The sequence below is a fragment of the Gnatocerus cornutus genome, unplaced genomic scaffold, assembly GCF_029298725.1.
Source record: "Gnatocerus cornutus isolate USDA-ARS CGAHR unplaced genomic scaffold, icGnaCorn1.1 ctg00000026.1, whole genome shotgun sequence".
In the NCBI taxonomy this organism is placed as follows: Eukaryota; Metazoa; Arthropoda; class Insecta; order Coleoptera; family Tenebrionidae; genus Gnatocerus; species Gnatocerus cornutus.
In genome coordinates, this window is record NW_028275377.1 from 3,666,899 (window position 1) to 3,689,372 (window position 22,474).

Consider the following 22,474-nt stretch of genomic DNA (forward strand, 5'->3'; position numbering starts at 1 on the left):
CTTGGTAAAAAGTCATGATTTTGTAGATTTCATGCTCTTCTTTCCGAATTCAAGATAGAAAACAACGAAAATCAGCGAGAAATCGTCGTTTTGCATCGAAATATGCGGTTTTCTCTAAGAATTTTGATGATTTCGTGCAGAATTCTGCTGTTTTCTTGCAATTCAGCCGTTGAATCTTGGTAAAAAGTCATGATTTTGTAGATTTCGTGCTCTTCTTTGCGAATTAAAGCCAGAAAACAACGAAAATCGGCAAGAAATCGTCGTTTTGCATCGAATTATGCGGTTTTCTGTAAGAATTTTGATGATTTCGTGCAGAATTCTGCTGTTTTCTTGCAATTCAGAAGTAGAATCTTGGTAAAAAGTGATGATTTTGTAGATTTCGTGCTCTTCTTTGCGAATTCAAGCCAGAAAACAACGAAAATCGGTGAGAAATCGTTGTTTTGCATCGAAATATGCGGTTTTCTGTAAGAATTTTGATGATTTCGTGCTAAATTCTGCTGTTTTCTTGCAATTCAGCTGTTGAATCTTGGTAAAAAGTCATGATTTTGTAGATTCCGTGCTCTTCTTTGCGAATTCAAGATAGAAAACAACGAAAATCAGCGAGAAATCGTCGTTTTGCATCGAAATATGCGGTTTTCTCTAAGAATTTTGATGATTTCGTGCAGAATTCTGCTGTTTTCTTGCAATTCAGCCGTTGAATCTTGGTAAGAAGTGATGATTTTGTAGATTTCGTGCTTTTCTTTGCGAATTAATGCCAGAAAACAACGAAAATCGGCGAGAAATCGTCGTTTTGCATCGAAATATGCGGTTTTCTCTAAGAATTTTGACGATTTCGTGCAGAATTCTGCTGTTTACTTGCAATTCAGCCGTTGAATCTTGGTAAAAAATCATGATTTTGTAGATTTCATGCTCTTCTTTCCGAATTCAAGATAGAAAACAACGAAAATCAGCGAGAAATCGTCGTTTTGCATCGAAATATGCGGTTTTCTCTAAGAATTTTGATGATTTCGTGCAGAATTCTGCTGTTTTCTTGCAATTCAGCCGTTGAATCTTGGTAAAAAGTCATGATTTTGTAGATTTCGTGCTCTTCTTTGCGAATTAAAGCCAGAAAACAACGAAAATCGGCAAGAAATTGTCGTTTTGCATCGAATTATGCGGTTTTCTGTAAGAATTTTGATGATTTCGTGCAGAATTCTGCTGTTTTCTTGCAATTCAGAAGTAGAATCTTGGTAAAAAGTGATGATTTTGTAGATCTCGTGCTCTTCTTTGCGAATTCAAGCCAAAAAACAACGAAAATCGGTGAGAAATCGTTGTTTTGCATCGAAATATGCGGTTTTCTGTAAGAATTTTGATGATTTCGTGCTAAATTCCGCTGTTTTCTTGCAATTCAGCCGTTGAATCTTGGTAAAAAGTCATGATTTTGTAGATTTCGTGCTCTTCTTTGCGAATTCAAGCCAGAAAACAACGAAAATCGGCGAGAAATCGTTGTTTTGCATCGAAATATGCGGTTTTCTGTGAGAATTTTGATGATTTCGTGCAGAATTCTGCTGTTTTCTTGCAATTCAGCCGTTGAATCTTGGTAAAAAGTGATGATTTTGTAGATTTCGGGCTCTTCTTTGCGAATTCAAGCCAGAAAACAACGAAAATCGGCGAGAAATCGTCGTTTTGCATCGAAATATGCGGTTTACTCTAAGAATTTTGACGATTTCGTGCAGAATTCTGCCGTTTTCTTGCAATTCAGCCGTTGAATCTTGGTAAAAAGTCATGATTTTGTAGATTTCGTGCTCTTCTTTGCGAATTCAAGATAGAAAGCAACGAAAATCAACGAGAAATCGTCGTTTTGCATCGAAATATGCGGTTTTCTCTAAGAATTTTGATGATTTCGTGCAGAATTCTGCTGTTTTCTTACAATTCAGCCGTTGAATCTAGGTAAAAAGTCATGATTTTGTAGATTTCGTGCTCTTCTTGGCGAATTCAAGATAGAAAACAACGAAAATCGGCGAGAAATCGTTGTTTTGCATCGAAATATGCAGTTTTCTCTAAGAATTTTGATGATTTCGTGCAGAATTCTGCTGTTTTCTTGCAATTCAGCCGTTGAATCTAGGTAAAAAGTCATGATTTTGTAGATTTCGTGCTCTTCTTTGCGAATTCAAGCCAGAAAACAACGAAAACCGGCGAGAAATAATCGTTTTGCATCGAAATATGCGGTTTTCTGTAAGAATTTTGATGATTTCGTGCAGAATTCTACTGTTTTCTTGCAATTCAGCCGTTGAATCTTGGTAAAAAGTCATGATTTTGTAGATTCCGTGCTCTTCTTTGCCAATTCAAGATAGAAAACAACGAAAATCAGCGAGAAATCGTCGTTTTCCATCGAAATATGCGGTTTTCTCTAAGAATTTTGATGATTTCGTGCAGAATTCTGCTGTTTTCTTGCAATTCAGCCGTTGAATCTTGGTAAAAAGTGATGATTTTGTAGATTTCGTGCTCTTCTTTGCGAATTCAAGCCAGAAAACAACGAAAATCGGCGAGAAATCGTCGTTTTGCATCGAAATATGCGGTTTTCTCTAAGAATTTTGATGATTTCGTGCAGAATTCTGCTGTTTTCTTGCAATTCAGCCGTTGAATCTTGGTAAAAAGTGATGATCTTGTAGATTTCGTGCTCTTCTTTGCGAATTCAAGCCAGAAAACAACGAAAATCGGCGAGAAATCGTCGTTTTGCATCGAAATATGCGGTTTTCTCTAAGAATTTTGACGATTTCGTGCAGAATTCTGCTGTTTTCATGCAATTCAGCCGTTGAATCTTGGTAAAAACTCATGATTTTGTAGATTTCGTGCTCTTCTTTGCGAATGCAAGATAGAAAACAACGAAAATCAGCGAGAAATCGTCGTTTTGCATCGAAATATGCGGTTTTCTGTAAGAATTTTGATGATTTCGTGCAGAATTCTGCTGTTTTCTTGCAATTCAGCCGTTGAATCTTGGTAAAAAGTCATGATTTTGTAGATTTCGTGCTCTTCTTTGCGAATTCAAGCCAGAAAACAACGAAAATCGGCGAGAAATCGTCGTTTTGCATGGAAATATGCGGTTTTCTGTAAGAATTTTGATGATTTCGTGCAGAATTCTGCTGTTTTCTTGCAATTCAGCCGTTGAATCTTGGTAAAAAGTCATGATTTTGTAGATTCCGTACTCTTCTTTGCGAATTCAAGATAGAAAACAACGAAAATCAGCGAGAAATCGTCGTTTTGCATCGAAATATGCGGTATTCTCTAAAAATTTTGATGATTTCGTGCAGAATTCTGCTGTTTTATTGCAATTCAGCTGTTGAATCTTGGTAAAAAGTCATGATTTTGTAGATTTCGTGCTCTTCTTTGCGAATTCAAGCCAGAAAACAACGAAAATCGGCGAGAAATAATCGTTTTGCATCGAAATATGCGGTTTTCTGTAAGAATTTTGATGATTTCGTGCAGAATTCTGCTGTTTTCTTGCAATTCAGCCGTTAAATCTTGGTAAAAAGTCATGAATTTGTAGATTTCGTGCTCCTCTTTGCGAATTCAAGCCAGAAAACCACGAAAATCGGCGAGAAATCGTCGTTTTGCATCGAAATATGCGGTTTTCTCTAAGAATTTTGATGATTTCGTGCAGAATTCTGCTGTTTTCTTGCAATTCAGCCGTTGAATCTTGGTAAAAAGTGATAATTTTGTAGATTTTGTGCTCTTCTTTGCGAATTCAAGCCAGAAAACAACGAAAATCGGCGAGAAATCGTCGTTTTGCATCGAAATATGCGGTTTTCTCTAAGAATTTTGACGATTTCGTGCAGAATTCTGCTGTTTTCTTGCAATTCAGCTGTTGAATCTAGGTAAAAAGTCATGATTTTGTAGATTTCGTGCTCTTCTTGGCGAATTCAAGCCAGAAAACAACGAAAATCGGCGAGAAATCGTCGTTTTGCATCGAAATATGCGGTTTTCTCTAAGAATTTTGACGATTTCGTGCAGAATTCTGCTGTTTTCTTGCAATTCAGCTGTTGAATCTAGGTAAAAAGTCATGATTTTGTAGATTTCGTGCTCTTCTTGGCGAATTCAAGCCAGAAAACAACGAAAATCGGCGAGAAATCGTCGTTTTGCATCGAAATATGCGGTTTTCTCTAAGAATTTTGATGATTTCGTGCAGAATTCTGCTGTTTTCTTGCAATTCAGCCGTTGAATCTTGGTAAAAAGTCATGATTTTGTAGATTCCGTACTCTTCTTTGCGAATTCAAGATAGAAAACAACGAAAATCAGCGAGAAATCGTCGTTTTGCATCGAAATATGCGGTATTCTCTAAAAATTTTGATGATTTCGTGCAGAATTCTGCTGTTTTATTGCAATTCAGCTGTTGAATCTTGGTAAAAAGTCATGATTTTGTAGATTTCGTGCTCTTCTTTGCGAATTCAAGCCAGAAAACAACGAAAATCGGCGAGAAATAATCGTTTTGCATCGAAATATGCGGTTTTCTGTAAGAATTTTGATGATTTCGTGCAGAATTCTGCTGTTTTCTTGCAATTCAGCCGTTAAATCTTGGTAAAAAGTCATGAATTTGTAGATTTCGTGCTCCTCTTTGCGAATTCAAGCCAGAAAACCACGAAAATCGGCGAGAAATCGTCGTTTTGCATCGAAATATGCGGTTTTCTCTAAGAATTTTGATGATTTCGTGCAGAATTCTGCTGTTTTCTTGCAATTCAGCCGTTGAATCTTGGTAAAAAGTGATAATTTTGTAGATTTTGTGCTCTTCTTTGCGAATTCAAGCCAGAAAACAACGAAAATCGGCGAGAAATCGTCGTTTTGCATCGAAATATGCGGTTTTCTCTAAGAATTTTGACGATTTCGTGCAGAATTCTGCTGTTTTCTTGCAATTCAGCTGTTGAATCTAGGTAAAAAGTCATGATTTTGTAGATTTCGTGCTCTTCTTGGCGAATTCAAGCCAGAAAACAACGAAAATCGGCGAGAAATCGTCGTTTTGCATCGAAATATGCGGTTTTCTCTAAGAATTTTGATGATTTCGTGCAGAATTCTGCTGTTTTCTTGCAATTCAGCCGTTGAATCTTGGTAAAAAGTGATGATCTTGTAGATTTCGTGCTCTTCTTTGCGAATTCAAGCCAGAAAACAACGAAAATCGGCGAGAAATCGTCGTTTTGCATCGAAATATGCGGTTTTCTCTAAAAATTTTGACGATTTCGTGCAGAATTCTGCTGTTTTCATGCAATTCAGCCGTTGAATCTTGGTAAAAACTCATGATTTTGTAGATTTCGTGCTCTTCTTTGCGAATGCAAGATAGCAAACAACGAAAATCAGCGAGAAATCGTCGTTTTGCATCGAAATATGCGGTTTTCTGTAAGAATTTTGATGATTTCGTGCAGAATTCTGCTGTTTTCTTGCAATTCAGCCGTTGAATCTTGGTAAAAAGTCATGATTTTGTAGATTTCGTGCTCTTCTTTGCGAATTCAAGCCAGAAAACAACGAAAATCGGCGAGAAATCGTCCTTTTGCATCGAAATTTGCGGTTTTCTGTAAGAATTTTGATGATTTCGTGCAGAATTCTGCTGTTTTCTTGCAATTCAGCCGTTGAATCTTGGTAAAAAGTCATGATTTTGTAGATTCCGTGCTCTTCTTTGCGAATTCAAGATAGAAAACAACGAAAATCAGCGAGAAATCGTCGTTTTGCATCGAAATATGCGGTATTCTCTAAGAATTTTGATGATTTCGTGCAGAATTCTGCTGTTTTATTGCAATTCAGCCGTTGAATCTTGGTAAAAAGTCATGATTTTGTAGATTTCGTGCTCTTCTTTGCGAATTCAAGCCAGAAAACAACGAAAATCGGCGAGAAATAATCGTTTTGCATCGAAATATGCGGTTTTCTCTAAGAATTTTGATGATTTCGTGCAGAATTCTGCTGTTTTCTTGCAATTCAGCCGTTGAATCTTGGTAAAAAGTCATGAATTTGTAGATTTCGTGCTCCTCTTTGCGAATTCAAGCCAGAAAACCACGAAAATCGGCGAGAAATCGTCGTTTTGCATCGAAATATGCGGTTTTCTCTAAGAATTTTGATGATTTCGTGCAGAATTCTGCTGTTTTCTTGCAATTCAGCCGTTGAATCTTGGTAGAAAGTGATAATTTTGTAGATTTTGTGCTCTACTTTGCGAATTCAAGCCAGAAAACAACGAAAATCGGCGAGAAATCGTCGTTTTGCATCGAAATATGCGGTTTTCTCTAAGAATTTTGACGATTTCGTGCAGAATTCTGCTGTTTTCTTGCAATTCAGCTGATGAATCTAGGTAAAAAGTCATGATTTTGTAAATTTCGTGCTCTTCTTGGCGAATTCAAGATAGAAAACAACGAAAATCGGCGAGAAATCGTTGTTTTGCATCGAAATATGCAGTTTTCTCTAAGAATTTTGATGATTTCGTGCAGAGTTCTGCTGTTTTCTTGCAATTCAGCCGTTGAATCTTGGTAAAAAGTGATGATTTTGTAGATTTCGTGCTCTTCTTTGCGAATTCAAGCCAGAAAACAACGAAAATCGGCGAGAAATCGTCGTTTTGCATCGAAATATGCGGTTTTCTGTAAGAATTTTGATGATTTCGTGCAGAATTCTGCTGTTTTCTTGCAATTCAGCCGTTGAATCTTGGTAAAAAGTCATGATTTTGTAGATTTCGTGCTCTTCTTTGCGAATTCAAGCCAGAAAACAACGAAAATCGGCGAGAAATCGTCGTTTTGCATCGAAATATGCGGTTTTCTGTAAGAATTTTGATGATTTCGTGCAGAATTCAGCTGTTTTCTTGCAATTCAGCCGTTGAATCTTGGTAAAAAGTTATGATTTTGTAGATTTCGTGCTCTTCTTTGCGAATTCAAGCCAGAAAACAACGAAAATCGGCGAGAAATCGTCGTTTTGCATCGAAATATGCGGTTTTCTGTAAGAATTTTGATGATTTCGTGCAGAATTCTGCTGTTTTCTTGCAATTCAGCCGTTGAATCTTGGTAAAAAGTCATGATTTTGTAGATTTCGTGCTCTTCTTTGCGAGTTCAAGCCAGATAACAACGAAAATCGGCGAGAAATCGTCGTTTTGCATCGAAATATGCGGTTTTCTGTAAGAATTTTGATGATTTCGTGCAGAATTCTGCTGTTTTCTTGCAATTCAGCCGTTGAATCTTGGTAAAAAGTCATGATTTTGTAGATTCCGTGCTCTTTTTTGCGAATTCAAGATAGAAAACAACGAAAATCAGCGAGAAATCGTCGTTTTGCATCGAAATATGCGGTTTTCTCTAAGAATTTTGATGATTTCGTGCAGAATTCTGCTGTTTTCTTGCAATTCAGCCGTTGAATCTTGGTAAAAAGTGATGATTTTGTAGATTTCGTGCTCTTCTTTGCAAATTCATGCCAGAAAACAACGAAAATCGGCGAGAAATCGTCGTTTTGCAACGAAATATGCGGTTTTCTGTAAGAATTTTGATGATTTCGTGCAGAATTCTGCTGTTTTCTTGCAATTCAGCCGTTGAATCTTGGTAAAAAGTCATGATTTTGTAGATTTTGTGCTCTTCTTTGCGAATTCAAGCCAGAAAACAACGAAAATCGGCGAGAAATCGTCGTTTTGCATCGAAATATGCGGTTTTCTGTAAGAATTTTGATGATTTCGTGCAGAAATCTGCTGTTTTCTTGCAATTCAGCCGTTGAATCTTGGTAAAAAGTGATGATTTTGTAGATTTCGTGCTCTTCTTTGCGAATTCAAGCCAGAAAGCAACGAAAATCGGCGAGAAATCGTCGTTTTGCATCGAAATATGCGGTTTTCTCTAAGAATTTTGACGATTTCGTGCAGAATTCTGCTGTTTTCTTGCAATTCAGCTGTTGAATCTTGGTAAAAAGTCATGATTTTGTAGATTTCGTGCTCTTCTTTGCGAATTCAAGATAGAAAACAACGAAAATCAGCGAGAAATCGTCGTTTTGCATCGAAATATGCGGTTTTCTCTAAGAATTTTGATGATTTCGTGCAGAATTCTGCTGTTTTCTTACAATTCAGCCGTTGAATCTAGGTAAAAAGTCATGATTTTGTAGATTTCGTGCTCTTCTTGGCGAATTCAAGATAGAAAACAACGAAAATCGGCGAGAAATCGTTGTTTTGCATCGAAATATGCAGTTTTCTCTAAGAATTTTGGTGATTTCGTGCAGAATTCTGCTGTTTTCTTGCAATTCAGCCGTTGAATCTAGGTAAAAAGTCATGATTTTGTAGATTTCGTGCTCTTCTTTGCGAATTCAAGCCAGAAAACAACGAAAATCGGCGAGAAATAATCGTTTTGCATCGAAATATGCGGTTTTCTGTAAGAATTTTGATGATTTCGTGCAGAATTCTGCTGTTTTCTTGCAATTCAGCCGTTGAATCTTGGTAAAAAGTCATGATTTTGTAGATTTCGTGCTCTTCTTGGCGAATTCAAGATAGAAAACAACAAAAATCGGCGAGAAATCGTTGTTTTGCATCGAAATATGCGGTTTTCTGTAAGAATTTTGATGATTTCGTGCAGAATTCTGCTGTTTTCTTGCAATTCAGCCGTTGAATCTAGGTAAAAAGTCATGATTTTGTAGATTTCGTGCTCTTCTTGGCGAATTCAAGATAGAAAACAACGAAAATCGGCGAGAAATCGTTGTTTTGCATCGAAATATGCAGTTTTCTCTAAGAATTTTAATGATTTCGTGCAGAATTCTGCTGTTTTCTTGCAATTCAGCCGTTGAATCTTGGTAAAAAGTGATGATTTTGTAGATTTCGTGCTCTTTTGCGAATTCAAGCCAGAAAACAACGGAAATCGGCGAGAAATCGTCGTTTTGCATCGAAATATGCGGTTTTCTCTAAGAATTTTGATGATTTCGTGCAGAATTCTGCTGTTTTCTTGCAATTCAGCTGTTGAATCTTGGTAAAAAGTGATGATTTTGTAGATTTCGTGCTCTTCTTTGCGAATTCAAGCCAGAAAACAACGAAAATCGGCGAGAAATCGTCGTTTTGCATCGAAATATGCGGTTTTCTCTAAGAATTTTGACGATTTCGTGCAGAATTTTGCTGTTTTCTTGCAATTCAGCCGTTGAATCTTGGTAAAAAGTCATGATTTTGTAGATTTCGTGCTCTTCTTTGCGAATTCAAGATAGAAAACAACGAAAATCAGCGAGAAATCGTCGTTTTGCATCGAAATATGCGGTTTTCTCTAAGAATATTGATGATTTCGTGCAGAATTCTGCTGTTTTCTTGCAATTCAGCCATGAATCTTGGTAAAATGTCATGATTTTGTAGATTTCGTGCTCTTCTTTGCGAATTCAAGCCAGAAAACAACGAAAATCGGCGAGAAATCGTCGTTTTGCATCGAAATATCCGGTTTTCTGTAAGAATTTTGATGATTTCGTGCAGAATTCTGCTGTTTTCTTGCAATTCAGCCGTAGAATCTTGGTAAAAAGTGATGATTTTGTAGATTTCGTGCCCTTCTTTGCGAATTCAAGCCAGAAAACAACGAAAATCGGCGAGAAATCGTTGTTTTGCATCGAAATATGCGGTTTTCTGTAAGAATTTTGATGATTTCGTGCAGAATTCTGCTGTTTTCTTGCAATTCAGCCGTTGAATCTTGGTAAAAAGTCATGATTTTGTAGATTTCGTGCTCTTCTTTGCGAATTCAAGCCAGAAAACAACGAAAATCGGCGAGAAATCGTCGTTTTGCATCGAAAAATGCGGTTTTCTGTAAGAATTTTGATGATTTCGTGCAGAATTCTGCTGTTTTCTTGCAATTCAGCCGTTGAATCTTGGTAAAAAGTCATGATTTTGTAGATTTCGTGCTCTTCTTTGCGAATTCAAGCCAGAAAACAACGAAAATCGGCGAGAAATCGTCGTTTTGCATCGAAATATGCGGTTTTCTGTAAGAATTTTGATGATTTCGTGCAGAATTCTGCTGTTTTCTTGCAATTCAGCCGTTGAATCTTGGTAAAAAGTCATGATTTTGTAGATTCCGTGCTCTTCTTTGCGAATTCAAGATAGAAAACAACGAAAATCAGCGAGAAATCGTCGTTTTGCATCGAAATATGCGGTTTTCTCTAAGAATTTTGATGATTTCGTGCAGAATTCTGCTGTTTCCTTGCAATTCAGCCGTTGAATCTTGGTAAAAAGTAATGATTTTGTAGATTTCGTGCTCTTCTTTGCGAATTCAAGCTAGAAAACAACGAAAATCGGCGAGAAATCGTCGTTTTGCATCGAAATATGCGGTTTTCTCTAAGAATTTTGACGATTTCGTGCAGAATTCTGCTGTTTTCTTACAATTCAGCCGTTGAATCTAGGTAAAAAGTCATGATTTTGTAGATTTCGTGCTCTTCTTGGCGAATTCAAGATAGAAAACAACGAAAATCGGCGAGAAATCGTTGTTTTACATCGAAATATGCAGTTTTCTCTAAGAATTTTGATGATTTCGTGCAGAATTCTGCTGTTTTCTTGCAATTCAGCCGTTGAATCTAGGTAAAAAGTCATGATTTTGTAGATTTCGTGCTCTTCTTTGCAAATTCATGCCAGAAAACAACGAAAATCGGCGAGAAATCGTCGTTTTGCATCGAAATATGCGGTTTTCTGTAAGAATTTTGATGATTTCGTGCAGAATTCTGCTGTTTTCTTGCAATTCAGCCGTTGAATCTTGGTAAAAAGTCATGATTTTGTAGATTCCGTGCTCTTCTTTGCGAATTCAATATCGAAAACAACGAAAATCAGCGAGAAATCGTCGTTTTCCATCGAAATATGCGGTTTTCTCTAAGAATTTTGATGATTTCGTGCAGAATTCTGCTGTTTTCCTGCAATTCAGCCGTTGAATCTAGGTAAAAAGTCATGATTTTGTAGATTTCGTGCTCTTCTTGGCGAATTCAAGATAGAAAACAACGAAAATCGGCGAGAAATTGTTGTTTTGCATCGAAATATGCGGTTTTCTGTAAGAATTTTGATGATTTCGTGCAGAATTCTGCTGTTTTCTTGCAATTCAGCCGTTGAATCTAGGTAAAAAGTCATGATTTTGTAGATTTCGTGCTCTTCTTGGCGAATTCAAGATAGAAAACCACGAAAATCGGCGAGAAATCGTTGTTTTGCATCGAAATATGCAGTTTTCTCTAAGAATTTTAATGATTTCGTGCAGAATTCTGCTGTTTTCTTGCAATTCAGCCGTTGAATCTTGGTAAAAAGTGATGATTTTGTAGATTTCGTGCTCTTCTTTGCGAATTCAAGCCAGAAAACAACGAAAATCGGCGAGAAATCGTCGTTTTGCATCGAAATATGCGGTTTTCTCTAAGAATTTTGACGATTTCGTGCAGAATTTTGCTGTTTTCTTGCAATTCAGCCGTTGAATCTTGGTAAAAAGTCATGATTTTGTAGATTTCGTGCTCTTCTTTGCGAATTCAAGATAGAAAACAACGAAAATCAGCGAGAAATCGTCGTTTTGCATCGAAATATGCGGTTTTCTCTAAGAATATTGATGATTTCGTGCAGAATTCTGCTGTTTTCTTGCAATTCAGTCGTTGAATCTTGGTAAAAAGTCATGATTTTGTAGATTTCGTGCTCTTCTTTGCAAATTCATGCCAGAAAACAACGATGATCGGCGAGCAATCGTCGTTTTGCATCGAAATATGCGGTTTTCTGTAAGAATTTTGATGATTTCGTGCAGAATTCTGCTGTTTTCTTGCAATTCAGCCATGAATCTTGGTAAAATGTCATGATTTTGTAGATTTCGTGCTCTTCTTTGCGAATTCAAGCCAGAAAACAACGAAAATCGGCGAGAAATCGTCGTTTTGCATCGAAGTATCCGGTTTTCTGTAAGAATTTTGATGATTTCGTGCAGAATTCTGCTGTTTTCTTGCAATTCAGCCGTAGAATCTTGGTTAAAAGTGATGATTTTGTAGATTTCGTGCCCTTCTTTGCGAATTCAAGCCAGAAAACAACGAAAATCGGCGAGAAATCGTTGTTTTGCATCGAAATATGCGGTTTTCTGTAAGAATTTTGATGATTTCGTGCAGAATTCTGCTGTTTTCTTGCAATTCAGCCGTTGAATCTTGGTAAAAAGTCATGATTTTGTAGATTTCGTGCTCTTCTTTGCGAATTCAAGCCAGAAAACAACGAAAATCGGCGAGAAATCGTCGTTTTGCATCGAAAAATGCGGTTTTCTGTAAGAATTTTGATGATTTCGTGCAGAATTCTGCTGTTTTCTTGCAATTCAGCCGTTGAATCTTGGTAAAAAGTCATGATTTTGTAGATTTCGTGCTCTTCTTTGCGAATTCAAGCCAGAAAACAACGAAAATCGGCGAGAAATCGTCGTTTTGCATCGAAATATGCGGTTTTCTGTAAGAATTTTGATGATTTCGTGCAGAATTCTGCTGTTTTCTTGCAATTCAGCCGTTAAATCTTGGTAAAAAGTCATGATTTTGTAGATTCCGTGCTCTTCTTTGCGAATTCAAGATAGAAAACAACGAAAATCAGCGAGAAATCGTCGTTTTGCATCGAAATATGCGGTTTTCTCTAAGAATTTTGATGATTTCGTGCAGAATTCTGCTGTTTCCTTGCAATTCAGCCGTTGAATCTTGGTAAAAAGTAATGATTTTGTAGATTTCGTGCTCTTCTTTGCGAATTCAAGCTAGAAAACAACGAAAATCGGCGAGAAATCGTCGTTTTGCATCGAAATATGCGGTTTTCTGTAAGAATTTTGATGATTTCGTGCAGAATTCTGCTGTTTTCTTGCAATTCAGCCGTTGAATCTTGGTAAAAAGTCATGATTTTGTAGATTTCGTGCTCTTCTTTGCGAATTCATGCCAGAAAACAACGAAAATCGGCGAGAAATCGTCGTTTTGCATCGAAATATGCGGTTTTCTGTAAGAATTTTGATGATTTCGTGCAGAATTCTGCTGTTTTCTTGCAATTCAGCCGTTGAATCTTGGTAAAAAGTCATGATTTTGTAGATTCCGTGCTCTTCTTTGCGAATTCAAGATAGAAAACAACGAAAATCAGCGAGAAATCGTCGTTTTGCATCGAAATATGCGGTTTTCTCTAAGAATTTTGATGATTTCGTGCAGAATTCTGCTGTTTTCTTGCAATTCAGCCGTTGAATCTTGGTAAAAAGTCATGATTTTGTAGATTTCGTGCTCTTCTTTGCGAATTCAAGCCAGAAAACAACGAAAATCGGCGAGAAATCGTTGTTTTGCATCGAAATATGCGGTTTTCTGTAAGAATTTTGATGATTTCGTGCAGAATTCTGCTGTTTTCTTGCAATTCAGCCGTTGAATCAAGGTAAAAAGTCATGATTTTGTAGATTTCGTGCTCTTCATGGCGAATTCAAGATAGAAAACAACGAAAATCAGCGAGAAATCGTTGTTTTGCATCGAAATATGCAGTTTTCTCTAAGAATTTTGATGATTTTGTGCAGAATTCTGCTGTTTTCTTGCAATTCAGCTGTTGAATCTTGGTAAAAAGTCATGATTTTGTAGATTTCGTGCTCTTCTTTGCGAATTCAAGATAGAAAACAACGAAAATCAGCGAGAAAACGTCGTTTTGCATCGAAATATGCGATTTTCTCTAAGAATTTTGATGATTTCGTGCACAATTCTGCTGTTTTCTTGCAATTCAGCCGTTGAATCTTGGTAAAAAGTCATGATTTTGTAGATTTCGTGCTCTTCTTTGCGAATTCAAGCCAGAAAACAACGAAAATCGGCGAGAAATCGTCGTTTTGCATCGAAATATGCGGTTTTCTGTAAGAATTTTGATGATTTCGTGCAGAATTCTGCTGTTTTCTTGCAATTCAGCTGTAGAATCTTCGTAAAAAGTGATGATTTTGTAGATTTCGTGCCTTTCTTTGCGAATTCAAGCCAGAAAACAACGAAAATCGGCGAGAAATCGTTGTTTTGCATCGAAATATGCGGTTTTCTGTAAGAATTTTGATGATTTCGTGCAGAATTCTGCTGTTTTCTTGCAATTCAGCCGTTGAATCTTGGTAAAAAGTCATGATTTTGTAGATTTCGTGCTTTTCTTTGCAAATTCAAGCCAGAAAACAACGAAAATCGGCGAGAAATCGTCGTTTTGCATCGAAAAATGCGGTTTTCTGTAAGAATTTTGATGATTTCGTGCAGAATTCTGCTGTTTTCTTGCAATTCAGCTGCTGAATCTTGGTAAAAAGTCATGATTTTGTAGATTTCGTGCTCTTCTCTGCGAATTCAAGCCAGAAAACAACGAAAATCGGCAAGACATCGTTGTTTTGCATCGAAATATGCGGTTTTCTGTAAGAATTTTGATGATTTCGTGCAGAATTCTGCTGTTTTCTTGCAATTCAGCCGTAGAATCTTGGTAAAAAGTGATGATTTTGTAGATTTCGTGCTCTTCTTTGCAAATTCAAGCCAGAAAACAACGAAAATCGGCGAGAAATCGTTGTTTTGCATCGAAATATGCGGTTTTCTGTAAGAATTTTGATGATTTCGTGCAGAATTCTGCTGTTTTCTTGCAATTCAGCCGTTGAATCTTGGTAAAAAGTCATGATTTTGTAGATTTCGTGCTCTTCTTTGCGAATTCAAGCCAGAAAACAACGAAAATCGGCGAGAAATCGTCGTTTTGCATCGAAAAATGCGGTTTTCTGTAAGAATTTTGATGATTTCGTGCAGAATTCTGCTGTTTTCTTGCAATTCAGCCGTTGAATCTTGGTAAAAAGTCATGATTTTGTAGATTTCGTGCTCTTCTTTGCGAATTCAAGCCAGAAAACAACGAAAATCGGCGAGAAATCGTCGTTTTGCATCAAAATATGCGGTTTTCTGTTAGAATTTTGATGATTTCGTGCAGAATTCTGCTGTTTTCTTGCAATTCAGCCGTTGAATCTTGGTAAAAAGTCATGATTTTGTAGATTCCGTGCTCTTCTTTGCGAATTCAAGATAGAAAACAACGAAAATCAGCGAGAAATCGTCGTTTTGCATCGAAATATGCGGTTTTCTCTAAGAATTTTGATGATTTCGTGCAGAATTCTGCTGTTTTCTTGCAATTCAGCCGTTGAATCTTGGTAAAAAGTGATGATTTTGTAGATTTCGTGCTCTTCTTTGCGAATTAAAGCCAGAAAACAACGAAAATCGGCGAGAAATCGTCGTTTTGCATCGAAATATGCGGTTTTCTCTAAGAATTTTGACGATTTCGTGCAGAATTCTGCTGTTTACTTGCAATTCAGCCGTTGAATCTTGGTAAAAAGTCATGATTTTGTAGAGTTCGTGCTCTTCTTTGCGAATTCAAGCCAGAAAACAACGAAAATCGGCGAGAAATCGTCGTTTTGCATCGAAATATGCGGTTTTCTCTAAGAATTTTGATGATTTCGTGCAGAATTCTGCTGTTTTCTTGCAATTCAGCTGTTGAATCTTGGTAAAAAGTCATGATTTTGTAGATTTCGTGCTCTTCTTTGCGAATTCAAGATAGAAAACAACGAAAATCAGCGAGAAAACGTCGTTTTGCATCGAAATATGCGATTTTCTCTAAGAATTTTGGTGATTTCGTGCAGAATTCTGCTGTTTTCTTGCAATTCAGCCGTTGAATCTTGGTAAAAAGTCATGATTTTGTAGATTTCGTGCTCTTCTTTGCGAATTCAAGCCAGAAAACAACGAAAATCGGCGAGAAATCGTCGTTTTGCATTGAAATATGCGGTTTTCTGTAAGAATTTTGATGATTTCGTGCAGAATTCTGCTGTTTTCTTGCAATTCAGCCGTAGAATCTTGGTAAAAAGTCATGATTTTGTAGATTTCGTGCTCTTCTTTGCAAATTCAAGCCAGAAAACAACGAAAATCGGCAAGACATCGATGTTTTGCATCGAAATATGCGGTTTTCTGTTAGAATTTTGATGATTTCGTGCAGAATTCTGCTGATTTCTTGCAATTCAGCCGTTGAATCTTGGTAAAAAGTCATGATTTTGTAGATTTCGTGCTCTTCTTTGCGAATTCAAGCCAGAAAACAACGAAAATCGGCGAGAAATCCTCGTTTTGCATCGAAAAATGCGGTTTTCTGTAAGAATTTTGATGATTTCGTGCAGAATTCTGCTGTTTTCTGGCAATTCAGCCGTTGAATCTTGGTAAAAAGTCATGATTTTGTAGATTTCGTGCTCTTCTTTGCAAATTCAAGCCAGAAAACAACGAAAATCGGCGAGAAATCGTTGTTTTGCATCGAAAAATGCGGTTTTCTGTAAGAATTTTGATGATTTCGTGCAGAATTCTGCTGTTTTCTTGCGATTCAGCCGTTGAATCTTGGTAAAAAGTCATGATTTTGTAGATTTCGTGCACTTCTTTGCGAATTCAAGCCAGAAAACAACGAAAATCGGCGAGAAATCGTCGTTTTGCATCGAAATATGCGGTTTTCTTTAAGAATTTTGATGATTTCGTGCAGAATTCTGCTGCTTTCTTGCAATTCAGCCGTTGAATCTTGGTAAAAAGTCATGATTTTGTAGATTTCGTGCTCTTCTTTGCGAATTCAAGCCAGAAAATAACGAAAATCGGCGAGAAATCGTCGTTTTGCATCGAAATATGTGGTTTTCTCTATGAATTTTGACGATTTCGTGCAGAATTCTGCTGTTTTCTTGCAATTCAGCCGTTGAATCTTGGTAAAAAGTCATGATTTTGTAGATTTCGTGCTCTTCTTTGCAAATTCATGCCAGAAAACAACGAAAATCGGCGAGAAATCGTCGTTTTGCATCGAAATATGCGGTTTTCTCTAAGAATTTAGACGATTTCGTGCAGAATTCTGCTGTTTTCTTGCAATTCAGCCGTTGAATCTTGGTAAAAAGTCATGATTTTGTAGGTTTCGTGCTCTTCTTTGCGAATTCATGCCAGAAAACAACGAAAATCGGCGAGAAATCGTCGTTTTGCATCGAAATATGCGGTTTTCTGTAAGAATTTTGACGATTTCGTGCAGATTTCTGCTGTTTTCTTGCAATTCAGCCGTTGAATCTTGGTAAAAAGTCATGATTTTGTAGATTTCGTGCCCCTCTTTGCGAATTCAAGCCAGAAAACAACGAAAATCGGCGAGAAATCGTCGTTTTGCATCGAAATATGCGGTTTTCTGTAAGAATTTTGATGATTTCGTGCAGAATTCTGCTGTTTTCTTGCAATTCAGCCGTTGAATCTTGGTAAAAAGTCATGATTTTGTAGATTTCGTGCTCTTCTTTGCGAATTCAAGCCAGAAAACAACGAAAATCGGCGAGAAATCGTCGTTTTGCATCGAAATATGCGGTTTTCTGTAAGAATTTTGATGATTTCGTGCAGAATTCTGCTGTTTTCTTGCAATTCAGCCGTTGAATCTAGGTAAAAAGTCATGATTTTGTAGATTTCGTGCTCTTCTTTGCGAATTCAAGCCAGAAAACAACGAAAATCGGCGAGAAATCGTCGTTTTGCACGAAATATGCGGTTTTCTGTAAGAATTTTGATGATTTCGTGCAGAATTCTGCGGTTTTCTTGCAATTCAGCCGTTGAATCTTGGTAAAAAGTCATGATTTTGTAGATTTCGTGCTCTTCTTTGCGAATTCAAGCCAGAAAACAACGAAAATCGGCGAGAAGTCGTCGTTTTTTTCATCGAAATATGCGGTTTTCTGTAAGAATTTTGATGATTTCGTGCAGAATTCTGCTGTTTTCTTGCAATTCAGCCGTTGAATCTTAATATAAAGTCATTATTTTGTAGATTTTGTGCGCTTCTTTGCGAACTCAAGCCAGAAAACTACGAAAATCGGCGAGAAATCGTCGTTTTGCATCGAAATATGCGGTTTTCTCTAAGAATTTTGATGATTTCGTGCAGAATTCTGCTGTTTTCTTGCAATTCAGCCGTTGAATCTTGGTAAAAAGTGATGATTTTGTTGATTTCGTGCTCTTCTTTGCGAATTCAAGCCAGAAAACAACGAAAATCGGCGAGAAATTGTTGTTTTGCATCGAAATATGCAGTTTTCTGTAAGAATTTTGATGATTTCGTGCAGAATTCTGCTGTTTTCTTGCAATTCAGCCGTAGAATCTTGGTAAAAAGTGATGATTTTGTAGATTTCGTGCTCTTCTTTGCGAATTCAAGCCAGAAAACAACGAAAATCGGCGAGAAATCGTCGTTTTGCACGAAATATGCGGTTTTCTGTAAGAATTTTGATGATTTCGTGCAGAATTCTGCGGTTTTCTTGCAATTCAGCCGTTGAATCTTGGTAAAAAGTCATGATTTTGTAGATTTCGTGCTCTTCTTTGCGAATTCAAGCCAGAAAACAACGAAAATCGGCGAGAAGTCGTCGTTTTTTCATCGAAATATGCGGTTTTCTGTAAGAATTTTGATGATTTCGTGCAGAATTCTGCTGTTTTCTTGCAATTCAGCCGTTGAATCTTAATATAAAGTCATTATTTTGTAGATTTTGTGCGCTTCTTTGCGAACTCAAGCCAGAAAACTACGAAAATCGGCGAGAAATCGTCGTTTTGCATCGAAATATGCGGTTTTCTCTAAGAATTTTGATGATTTCGTGCAGAATTCTGCTGTTTTCTTGCAATTCAGCCGTTGAATCTTGGTAAAAAGTGATGATTTTGTTGATTTCGTGCTCTTCTTTGCGAATTCAAGCCAGAAAACAACGAAAATCGGCGAGAAATTGTTGTTTTGCATCGAAATATGCAGTTTTCTGTTAGAATTTTGATGATTTCGTGCAGAATTCTGCTGTTTTCTTGCAATTCAGCCGTAGAATCTTGGTAAAAAGTGATGATTTTGTAGATTTCGTGCTCTTCTTTGCGAATTCAAGCCAGAAAACAACGAAAATCGGCGAGAAATCGTCGTTTTGCATCGAAATATGCGGTTTTCTGTAAGAATTTTGATGATTTCGTGCAGAATTCTGCTGTTTTCTTGCAATTCAGCCGTAGAATCTTGGTAAAAAGTGATGATTTTGTAGATTTCGTGCACTTCTTTGCGAATTCAAGCCAGAAAACAACGAAAATCGGCGAGAAATCGTCGTTTTGCATCGAAATATGCGGTTTTCTGTAAGAATTTTGATGATTTCGTGCAGATTTCTGCTGTTTTCTTGCAATTCAGCCGTTGAATCTTGGTAAAAAGTCATGATTTTGTAGATTTCGTGCTCTTCTTGGCGAATTCAAGATAGAAAACAACGAAAATCGGCGAGAAATCGTTGTTTTGCATCGAAATATGCAGTTTTCTCTAAGAATTTTGATGATTTCGTGCAGAATTCTGCTGTTTTCTTGCAATTCAGCCGTTGAATCTAGGTAAAAAGTCATTATTTTGTAGATTTCGTGCTCTTCTTGGCGAATTCAAGATAGAAAACAACGAAAATCGGCGAGAAATCGTTGTTTTGCATCGAAATATGCAGTTTTCTCTAAGAATTTTGATGATTTCGTGCAGAATTCTGCTGTTTTCTTGCAATTCAGCCGTTGAATCTTGGTAAAAAGTCATGATTTTGTAGATTTCGTGCTCTTCTTTGCGAATTCAAGCCAGAAAACAACGAAAATCGGCGAGAAATCGTCGTTTTGCATCGAAATATGCGGTTTTCTGTAAGAATTTTGATGATTTCGTGCAGAATTCTGCTGTTTTCTTGCAATTCAGCCGTAGAATCTTGGTAAAAAGTGATGATTTTGTAGATTTCGTGCTCTTCTTTGCGAATTCAAGCCAGAAAACAACGAAAATCGGCAAGACATCGTTGTTTTGCATCGAAATATGCGATTTTCTGTAAGAATTTTGATGATTTCGTGCAGATTTCTGCTGTTTTCTTGCAATTCAGCCGTTGAATCTTGGTAAAAAGTCATGATTTTGTAGATTTCGTGCTCTTCTTGGCGAATTCAAGATAGAAAACAACGAAAATCGGCGAGAAATCGTTGTTTTGCATCGAAATATGCAGTTTTCTCTAAGAATTTTGATGATTTCGTGCAGAATTCTGCTGTTTTCTTGCAATTCAGCCGTTGAATCTTGGTAAAAAGTGATGATTTTGTTGATTTCGTGCTCTTCTTTGCGAATTCAAGCCAGAAAACAACGAAAATCGGCGAGAAATTGTTGTTTTGCATCGAAATATGCAGTTTTCTGTAAGAATTTTGATGATTTCGTGCAGAATTCTGCTGTTTTCTTGCAATTCAGCCGTAGAATCTTGGTAAAAAGTGATGATTTTGTAGATTTCGTGCTCTTCTTTGCGAATTCAAGCCAGAAAACAACGAAAATCGGCGAGAAATCGTCGTTTTGCATCGAAATATGCGGTTTTCTGTAAGAATTTTGATGATTTCGTGCAGAATTCTGCTGTTTTCTTGCAATTCAGCCGTAGAATCTTGGTAAAAAGTGATGATTTTGTAGATTTCGTGCACTTCTTTGCGAATTCAAGCCAGAAAACAACGAAAATCGGCGAGAAATCGTCGTTTTGCATCGAAATATGCGGTTTTCTGTAAGAATTTTGATGATTTCGTGCAGATTTCTGCTGTTTTCTCGCAATTCAGCCGTTGAATCTTGGTAAAAAGTCATGATTTTGTAGATTTCGTGCTCTTCTTGGCGAATTCAAGATAGAAAACAACGAAAATCGGCGAGAAATCGTTGTTTTGCATCGAAATATGCAGTTTTCTCTAAGAATTTTGATGATTTCGTGCAGAATTCTGCTGTTTTCTTGCAATTCAGCCGTTGAATCTAGGTAAAAAGTCATTATTTTGTAGATTTCGTGCTCTTCTTGGCGAATTCAAGATAGAAAACAACGAAAATCGGCGAGAAATCGTTGTTTTGCATCGAAATATGCAGTTTTCTCTAAGAATTTTGATGATTTCGTGCAGAATTCTGCTGTTTTCTTGCAATTCAGCCGTTGAATCTTGGTAAAAAGTCATGATTTTGTAGATTTCGTGCTCTTCTTTGCGAATTCAAGCCAGAAAACAACGAAAATCGGCGAGAAATCGTCGTTTTGCATCGAAATATGCGGTTTTCTGTAAGAATTTTGATGATTTCGTGCAGAATTCTGCTGTTTTCTTGCAATTCAGCCGTAGAATCTTGGTAAAAAGTGATGATTTTGTAGATTTCGTGCTCTTCTTTGCGAATTCAAGCCAGAAAACAACGAAAATCGGCAAGACATCGTTGTTTTGCATCGAAATATGCGATTTTCTGTAAGAATTTTGATGATTTCGTGCAGAATTCTGCTGTTTTCTTGCAATTCAGCCGTTGAATCTTGGTAAAAGGTCATGATTTTGTAGATTTCGTGCTCTTCTTTGCGAATTCAAGCCAGAAAACAACGAAAATCGGCGAGAAATCCTCGTTTTGCATCGAAAAATGCGGTTTTCTGTAAGAATTTTGATGATTTCGTGCAGAATTCTGCTGTTTTCTGGCAATTCAGCCGTTGAATCTTGGTAAAAAGTCATGATTTTGTAGATTTCGTGCTCTTCTTTGCGAATTCAAGCCAGAAAACAACGAAAATCGGCGAGAAATCGTCGTTTTGCATCGAAATATGCGGTTTTCTGTAAGAATTTTGATGATTTCGTGCAGAATTCTGCTGTTTTCTTGCAATTCAGCCGTAGAATCTTGGTAAAAAGTGATGATTTTGTAGATTTCGTGCTCTTCTTTGCGAATTCAAGCCAGAAAACAACGAAAATCGGCAAGACATCGTTGTTTTGCATCGAAATATGCGATTTTCTGTAAGAATTTTGATGATTTCGTGCAGATTTCTGCTGTTTTCTTGCAATTCAGCCGTTGAATCTTGGTAAAAAGTCATGATTTTGTAGATTTCGTGCTCTTCTTGGCGAATTCAAGATAGAAAACAACGAAAATCGGCGAGAAATCGTTGTTTTGCATCGAAATATGCAGTTTTCTCTAAGAATTTTGATGATTTCGTGCAGAATTCTGCTGTTTTCTTGCAATTCAGCCGTTGAATCTTGGTAAAAAGTGATGATTTTGTTGATTTCGTGCTCTTCTTTGCGAATTCAAGCCAGAAAACAACGAAAATCGGCGAGAAATTGTTGTTTTGCATCGAAATATGCAGTTTTCTGTAAGAATTTTGATGATTTCGTGCAGAATTCTGCTGTTTTCTTGCAATTCAGCCGTAGAATCTTGGTAAAAAGTGATGATTTTGTAGATTTCGTGCTCTTCTTTGCGAATTCAAGCCAGAAAACAACGAAAATCGGCGAGAAATCGTCGTTTTGCATCGAAATATGCGGTTTTCTGTAAGAATTTTGATGATTTCGTGCAGAATTCTGCTGTTTTCTTGCAATTCAGCCGTAGAATCTTGGTAAAAAGTGATGATTTTGTAGATTTCGTGCACTTCTTTGCGAATTCAAGCCAGAAAACAACGAAAATCGGCGAGAAATCGTCGTTTTGCATCGAAATATGCGGTTTTCTGTAAGAATTTTGATGATTTCGTGCAGATTTCTGCTGTTTTCTCGCAATTCAGCCGTTGAATCTTGGTAAAAAGTCATGATTTTGTAGATTTCGTGCTCTTCTTGGCGAATTCAAGATAGAAAACAACGAAAATCGGCG